This window comes from Solenopsis invicta, unplaced genomic scaffold (assembly GCF_016802725.1).
Source record: "Solenopsis invicta isolate M01_SB unplaced genomic scaffold, UNIL_Sinv_3.0 scaffold_117, whole genome shotgun sequence".
Taxonomy (NCBI): Eukaryota; Metazoa; Arthropoda; class Insecta; order Hymenoptera; family Formicidae; genus Solenopsis; species Solenopsis invicta.
In genome coordinates, this window is record NW_024105245.1 from 157255 (window position 1) to 164132 (window position 6878).

Here is a 6878-nt window from a genome sequence, read left to right on the forward strand (position 1 = left end):
GCTGTCTCGTTTTTTTGTTTCACGTTTTTGCCACTTAGGAGATGGAAGCGTTGCAGATCTTTCTTACACGAAAACATAGGAAAGTGGAGGAGTACTAGCAGTCCATATTTATATAGTCAAAGACGTCTACGTTATGCAGAGTTAAGCATTGAGGTAAACTGAAGTTTTTTATTCAAACTTGATAATGGCCTAGTTTACACCGAACACTTGATACGCGTATTAACTCGTAACTTTCTATTAATTTATCTTACTTTCGACAATGCGTGTATACATAATACATATATTTAATTATCTCGATTCATATTGTACCAACTTAATATACTATTTTTTAAATTTATTGCCAAAATTAAGATAATTTAATAGAAAATTACTAGTTAGTATGCGTATCAAGTGCTCGGTGTAAACTAGGACAATATTGTGTATTTTAGTAGATAGAACATGAATATGAATATAAAATCGTCGCTCTTAAGCAGGTAAAAAGTTATAAAGCGATAAAGATTGACACTTGTGAGGTTAGGAAATCTGTCATATCGATGGCGTAAAAAGACATGCAATGTTTGCATTCGTTTTTTGTATACCTATATCTTTTTTTAAATAAAAAAAAGTTTTAACAACAATTTTTTTACAGTCTTTCTACTTAAAACAAATTTTGGGATATTCCCGGACTAGTTACAAATTATCTCGGGCTTGGGGCTATTCGTAATTCTTGGCATTGGTCGACATATTTATATGTACACCCAAGGACTTTGATTCTGTCCATGGGGAAATTTTCCAAACTGAGAAGTCACCACTTTCTACATACTCGCAGTTCATGATTAATGAAACCACTAGAGCTTATTGGTCATTACGTTAATCATAAACTGTAAATATGTAGAAAGATAGCGGCTTCTCAGTTTGGAAAATTTCCCCATTGACAGAATCAAAGTCCTTGGGTGTACACCCACGGAATTTGATTCTGTCCATGGGGAAATTTTCTAAATTGAGAAGTCACTACTTTCTATATACTCACAGTTCATGATTAATGAAACGACTAGAGCTTATTGGTCGTTACGTTAATCATGAACTGTAAGTATGTAGAAAGATAGCGACTTCTCAGTTTGGAAAATTTCCCCATGGACAGAATTAAATTCCATGGGTGTACAGTGAGGTGCAACGATTCGCAGGGTCATGTAGGTAGCTTGAGTTACCGACGCTGAGTCGGTAACGATAACGCACGCGCGCGCTCGGAACATGAATAATTTTATAGATCAAATGTTTTTATTATTTATGTTTATTACTTTATTAGTCTACATATTTGTGTATAACTATATATAATTATGTATGAAATATTTTTACTGGAAGTGAGAAAGATAAAGAAATAAATTAATATGTCTCAGATACTTTGTTTTCAATTTTAAATATAAATTTATTTAGTTTAATGTAATTATGTTTTTGTTTCTATTGCGTATAAACAAAAACATAATTACATCAAACTAAATAAATTTATATTTAAAATTGAAAACAAAGTATCTGAGAAATATTAATTTATTTCTTTATCTTTCTCACTTCCAGTAAAAATATTTCATACATAATTATATATAGTTATACACAAATATGTAGACTAATAAAGTAATAAACATAAATAATAAAAACATTTGATCTATAAAATTATTCATGTTCCGAGCGCGCGCGTGCGTTATCGTTACCGACTCAGCGTCGGTAACTCAAGCTACCTACATGACCCTGCGAATCGTTGCACCTCACTGTACATACACTTCCATGTTCTGTCTATACCGGCATTATGAAGGAGAAGGTTTAACCTTTCAATCCGTCCCATGTTTTTTTTTTAATGAATATAGAACTTAGGAGACACAAAAGAAAAAAAGGTCCAACAAATAGCCTCGGTTTCCCCTATACATATATATATATAATTTTATTTAATTTTTAATTTTTCAAAATTGGTTGACAATTTTCAGGTTGCAATTAGTGCTCAACCCATTGCATAAGTCACAAAATACACGTCATTACAACATCGCTGTCACCAGAAATTTTGATGTTAGCGTGAATCACGCTAGTGTCAATCACGTTTTAAACATCAGTTGAGACGTTGCTGAGATGTAACATACGACGAGTTCGTACGTCATAGTGACGTGCTTGTTTCGTTTGGTGCAGGCAGGGTTTAATTATCTTAAATCATTTATGTTTCAAATTTTTAACACCTTTTAAATAATGATTTACAAGAATTTTTTTTTGTTTTAAATTTTTGCATGATGGCTGAAAATTTGCGTCTATTCTGTAAATATTATAATGAGTGAGGCCCAATTGCGCACATAAGCTATCAGACACAAGAGCATTTCTCAATCGGACACGGACCCTATTGCACATGAACCCGATCTGATCCAATCGTATACGGTTCCGATTGGACACGGATTCAATTAGATACAGTAATGATTGGACATACATTGTTTCACGGGCCTGTTGCGCACGGACTTGATTGTCTACAGACCCGATTGCACACAATTGGAAACCGCACTAAATACACATGCACGCGCGCGCGCGCGCACACACGCACACACACACACACACACACACACACACATCCGCACGCGGGCGTGCACACACACCGGCGGGTCCCGATAGCGCACATCCCGATAGCACACAAACCACTCACAATAGCAGATGCCTAGAGATTTTCCGTAGGTTGTAGAGTCCTATATAAAGAGAGAAGCGACATTGATGTCCGAAGCTCTGATTGGTAATTTGATTGATACTTGATTGGCTAAGCGAGCAGCCATATTGTGAACACAGCTGTTGCAGAATGATACGAATGGTGTTTGATGACGTTAGAGCGGTCCCAAAATGGCGGTGGAGGACTCAATTGGATACTGAAGGTTGTGGTGGGGGTTCGATGTCGCTTCTCTCTTTATATAGGACTCTAGTAGGTTGGGTTAGATAAGTCAAGATGATTGGTTGGTGGGCTATTGGGATGTGCGCTATCCATTGGACTATACTCTAACTGGAATGGACACTGCCATATAATGTCCGTAAGCGAAAAACGTGATAGAAATAGCATGATGCGAGGGGCCACCTCTCTTTTTCTAAGCGTACTCTGCGTATGCGTCAGCATTCATCTTACATTCCTTCTCAAAAGTTAAATTTCTTCTTTACTTTCATGTTGATATAGCATGTAACGGAATTTGTGGAAACGAGGAAAAAATTAACTTTTACTTAAAAGGTTACTTAAATACTTAAAAAAATATAATACAATTTTGCTTTTGTTTTATTTATGTATGTCACTCAAGTCGCTCGTTTATCTATTCTCATGTGCCGGTACTGCAAAACTTTCTAACGTGACTGTACTGACAAAGAGAGGTGGCCCTTCGAAATGACTCTCTCTCGTCACGTTTTTTGGCGGCTAGTGCCCATTCCAGTTAGAGTATAGTTCAATGGCGCTATCGGAACCCTCCCCACACACACACACCGGGAGGGTGGGGGGGGGGAATACGCACCTCCTCCCGTATCCATCCCGTCTCACAATTAAATAAAGTAAAAATAAAAATATTTTAAATCAAAAAAGAGTTTTTATCCTATATGAAACCAGAATTCTTTTCTCAATTTTTTTAAATTGTGGAGATGCTAGCTTTGCAGAAGCGTTTTGTTAGAAACTTTTGCGACTTCTGCGAAATCCCTATAGTGGTGATCTGTGAACACTTTGTGTTAACACATGAATTTCACTGATAGATCAGGTCAATATATGTTATAGAAACGATGAAACATATATAATTAAATCATATTATTTATATAAACATATATAAAATTAGTTTTTTATAGATTTTCACAAATAAATAGCACCTGGAATAACTTTTCCGATGTTTATTTAAAAAAGAATATAATTGAAAAAAATCAAAATGGTACAATAATTAAATTAAATATAAAAAAACTTCTTATTGTTTAATTTTAAATTTTTATTCCAAATAATTATGTAAAATAAGTTAAAAGGTTTTTTGAATGGATTTTAAAATAAATAATAAAATCAGCAAGTAGTTAAATGTTAAATATACAGGGTGCGAGAAAAGTTCCGGGACGGCGAAATATCTCGAAAACTAAGCATTTTAGGAAAAAGTGTTTCAGACAAAAGTTGTAGGGTTTAAAAAGATCTATTTACTGATCTTATCAGTTTGACCTTGGATGGCGTCGCCAAGGTCAGATCGAAATTACATTAACTTTTTTAAATGGAACACCTAACTTTTTATTGCATATTCTTGTAGCTTATCTCGAGACCTTTCCAAAACATTACAAGAAAGTTTATTTTCGTTGAGTACTTTCTGAGTTGTGAGGCTTGAAAGCTACAGTGTACTGTAGTGTGGGTCCAGCCACTCTTGCCTTAACTGGCCGGACACACGCAACACTTGTCTTAACTGGCCGGACACACGCCACACTTGCCTTAACTGGCCGGACACACGCCACACTTGCCTTAACTGGCTGGACCCACACTACAGTACACTGTAGCTTTCAAGCCTCACAACTCGGAAAGTACTCAACGAAAATAAACTTTCTTGTAATGTTTTGGAAAGGTCTCGAGATAAGCTACAAGAATATGCAATAAAAAGTTAGGTGTTCCATTTAAAAAAGTTAATGTAATTTTGATCTGACCTTGGCGACGCCATCCAAGGTCAAACTGATAAGATCAGTAAATAGATCTTTTTAAACCCTACAACTTTTGTCTGAAACACTTTTTCCTAAAATGCTTAGTTTTCGAGATATTTCGACGTCCCGGAACTTTTCTCGCACTCTGTATAGAGGAGAAGAGAGTAATATGGCACCCATTTTCATTTTATTGAATAATTTTGTTTATAAATAATATTTTCTATTAAAACTTGAACGATTACATTCGTCAAAGTGTTGTTTGGCAGATTTTATGCTCTTGGTAATGAGATATTTATTATTTAGAACGTGATTTATAAAAATCTAATGCACTGCATAATCGGTGGCAGAAAAAAAGTGGTTGTAACTCAGTCAACAAAATATTAGCACTATGTTGGCAGGCTGGCGGCAGATCAAGACGTGTTGGCAGACTGAACTCAACTGATCTCAAATTCTGCTTATGTTCTGTTGACAGAACCTGTTGATATCCTATATCAGTAAAATGACAGCACCAGACGAGCACCCCATGCTGCCAGCACATAACGCCAGATAGGCGGCAGAATTCGAACATGACATGCGCAACACAATCTGACGGCAGACTACTAGCAGAAATCGAGCACCCTGTGCTGAGAGAACGTGACATCAAATTGGCGACACAATTTGAGTATAACCTACGTAACATAATCTGATGGCAAACTGACATCACAAATCGAGTATCCCGTGCAAGATCTGACGTCACGCTGGCAACAAAAATCAAGCAAACCGTGCTGCTTTGTATATCTTTAAATTGTGACGTCACTTTCCTAGTAAAAATTACAGATAGAAACGAACAGAAAATGTATTCTGTCTGCTTTGCGTTTCTAAATTTTATGCGTTTCTTAATCCGTAATTACAAACAGAAACCGATAGAATTTGTTTCAATCTATCGGTTTCTGTCTGTAAAAATGGATAGACAACTACGAATTCTATCCGTTTCTGTCTGTAAATGCGTACACAAAAACAAATTTTTATTATAAAAAATCTTTTTTCAGTTTTCTTGCAGATGTTATTCTTATTCTTATTATAGGTTGTAACGATCCCGTTTCACGCATGGGCGGTAATAACGGAGGCGAGAGCCCGAGGGATCGCCAAGAGAGAATTAAATGCTAACTCGGTTTTTAGAAGAAAAATATATACAAGATTTATGATAAAAATAATTGATGACTTAATACAAAAGAAAACTGTAGAATAAAAGCAACAAGCAAGCAAATAACCGCAAGAATATAAGAGACGGACGCTATAAAAAAACAGAAATCGGACGGACAATTCGCAGAATTATATACAGATGGCCGGAGATTTAAATCCGGAATTATTTACAAGGCAGGTGTCGTATGCGTGCACCGGCGAATTCGCGTTGTTCGGCGATCAGCTGAGAAGCTATAAATAGCCTCACTCTGTTTATGCTTCCCGAGTGCTTGTACACCCATGGAATTTGATTCTGTCCATGGTGAAATTTTTCAAACTAAGAAGTCACCACTTTCTATATACTTGCAGTTTATGATTAATGTAACAACTAGAGCTTATTGGTTGTTACGTTAATCATAAACTGTAAGTATGTAGAAAGATAGCGACATTTTAGTTTGGAAAATTTCCCCATGGACAGAATCAAATTTCATGGGTGTACACGTTAAAACAGGTATGTGTGCATGTGTGAAATAAACAGTACAGAATAATAAACTCAGTGAGAAATGATAAGTTGAAAAGACTTTTATTCGACGTCTATGTCGTTGATGGTTGATATTATAAGTTGAAAAGACGTCTATTCGACGTCTATGTCGTTGATGGTTGATATTAATAAGTTGAAAAAACGTCTATTTAACGTCAATGGTTAATATTAATAATTATTTTAACTACTTTTCAACCACTCAAAAATTTCTTTTCTATTAGATGTAGTTTTGCAAATGTATAATTAACAAAAATAATTAACGTCACTATTTTCTTTTCTTATCCAGATAACATAAAGTTGAAAATTGGGTCATGCAAGACGTCTTTTAGACGTCTTTTATAAACCTAACCTAACCTAACTTCCCGAAATTTTTTATATTTAATTTAATTATTGTATTATATCAACACATAATTTTTAGTTGCATTCTTATTTAAACAAATAACAGAAAAGTTATTTCAGATTCTATTTCGCATTTGTGAAAATAGTAAAAAAAAACAATATTTATATATATTTTTTTATAAATAATATTCTTTAATTATACATGTTTTAT

General features: G+C 34.9%; 1 protein-coding gene across 2 annotated transcripts in view; it reads left to right on the plus strand.

Annotated features, from left to right (window-relative positions):
• The window catches only part of LOC105202592 (TBC1 domain family member whacked), a 42048-nt gene extending 35691 nt beyond the window's left edge, over positions 1 to 6357 (plus strand). Inside the window, exons 6-7 of one of the 2 annotated variants that reach the window (XR_005576641.1) lie at positions 5099 to 5397; positions 5690 to 6357. The gene's annotated coding sequence lies outside the window, so the exon portion shown is untranslated. Of the gene's footprint in view, positions 1 to 5098 lie in introns of both variants that reach the window. The other variant, XR_005576640.1, reaches the window with a different exon arrangement.
• The last annotated feature ends 521 nt before the right edge of the window (positions 6358 to 6878 follow it).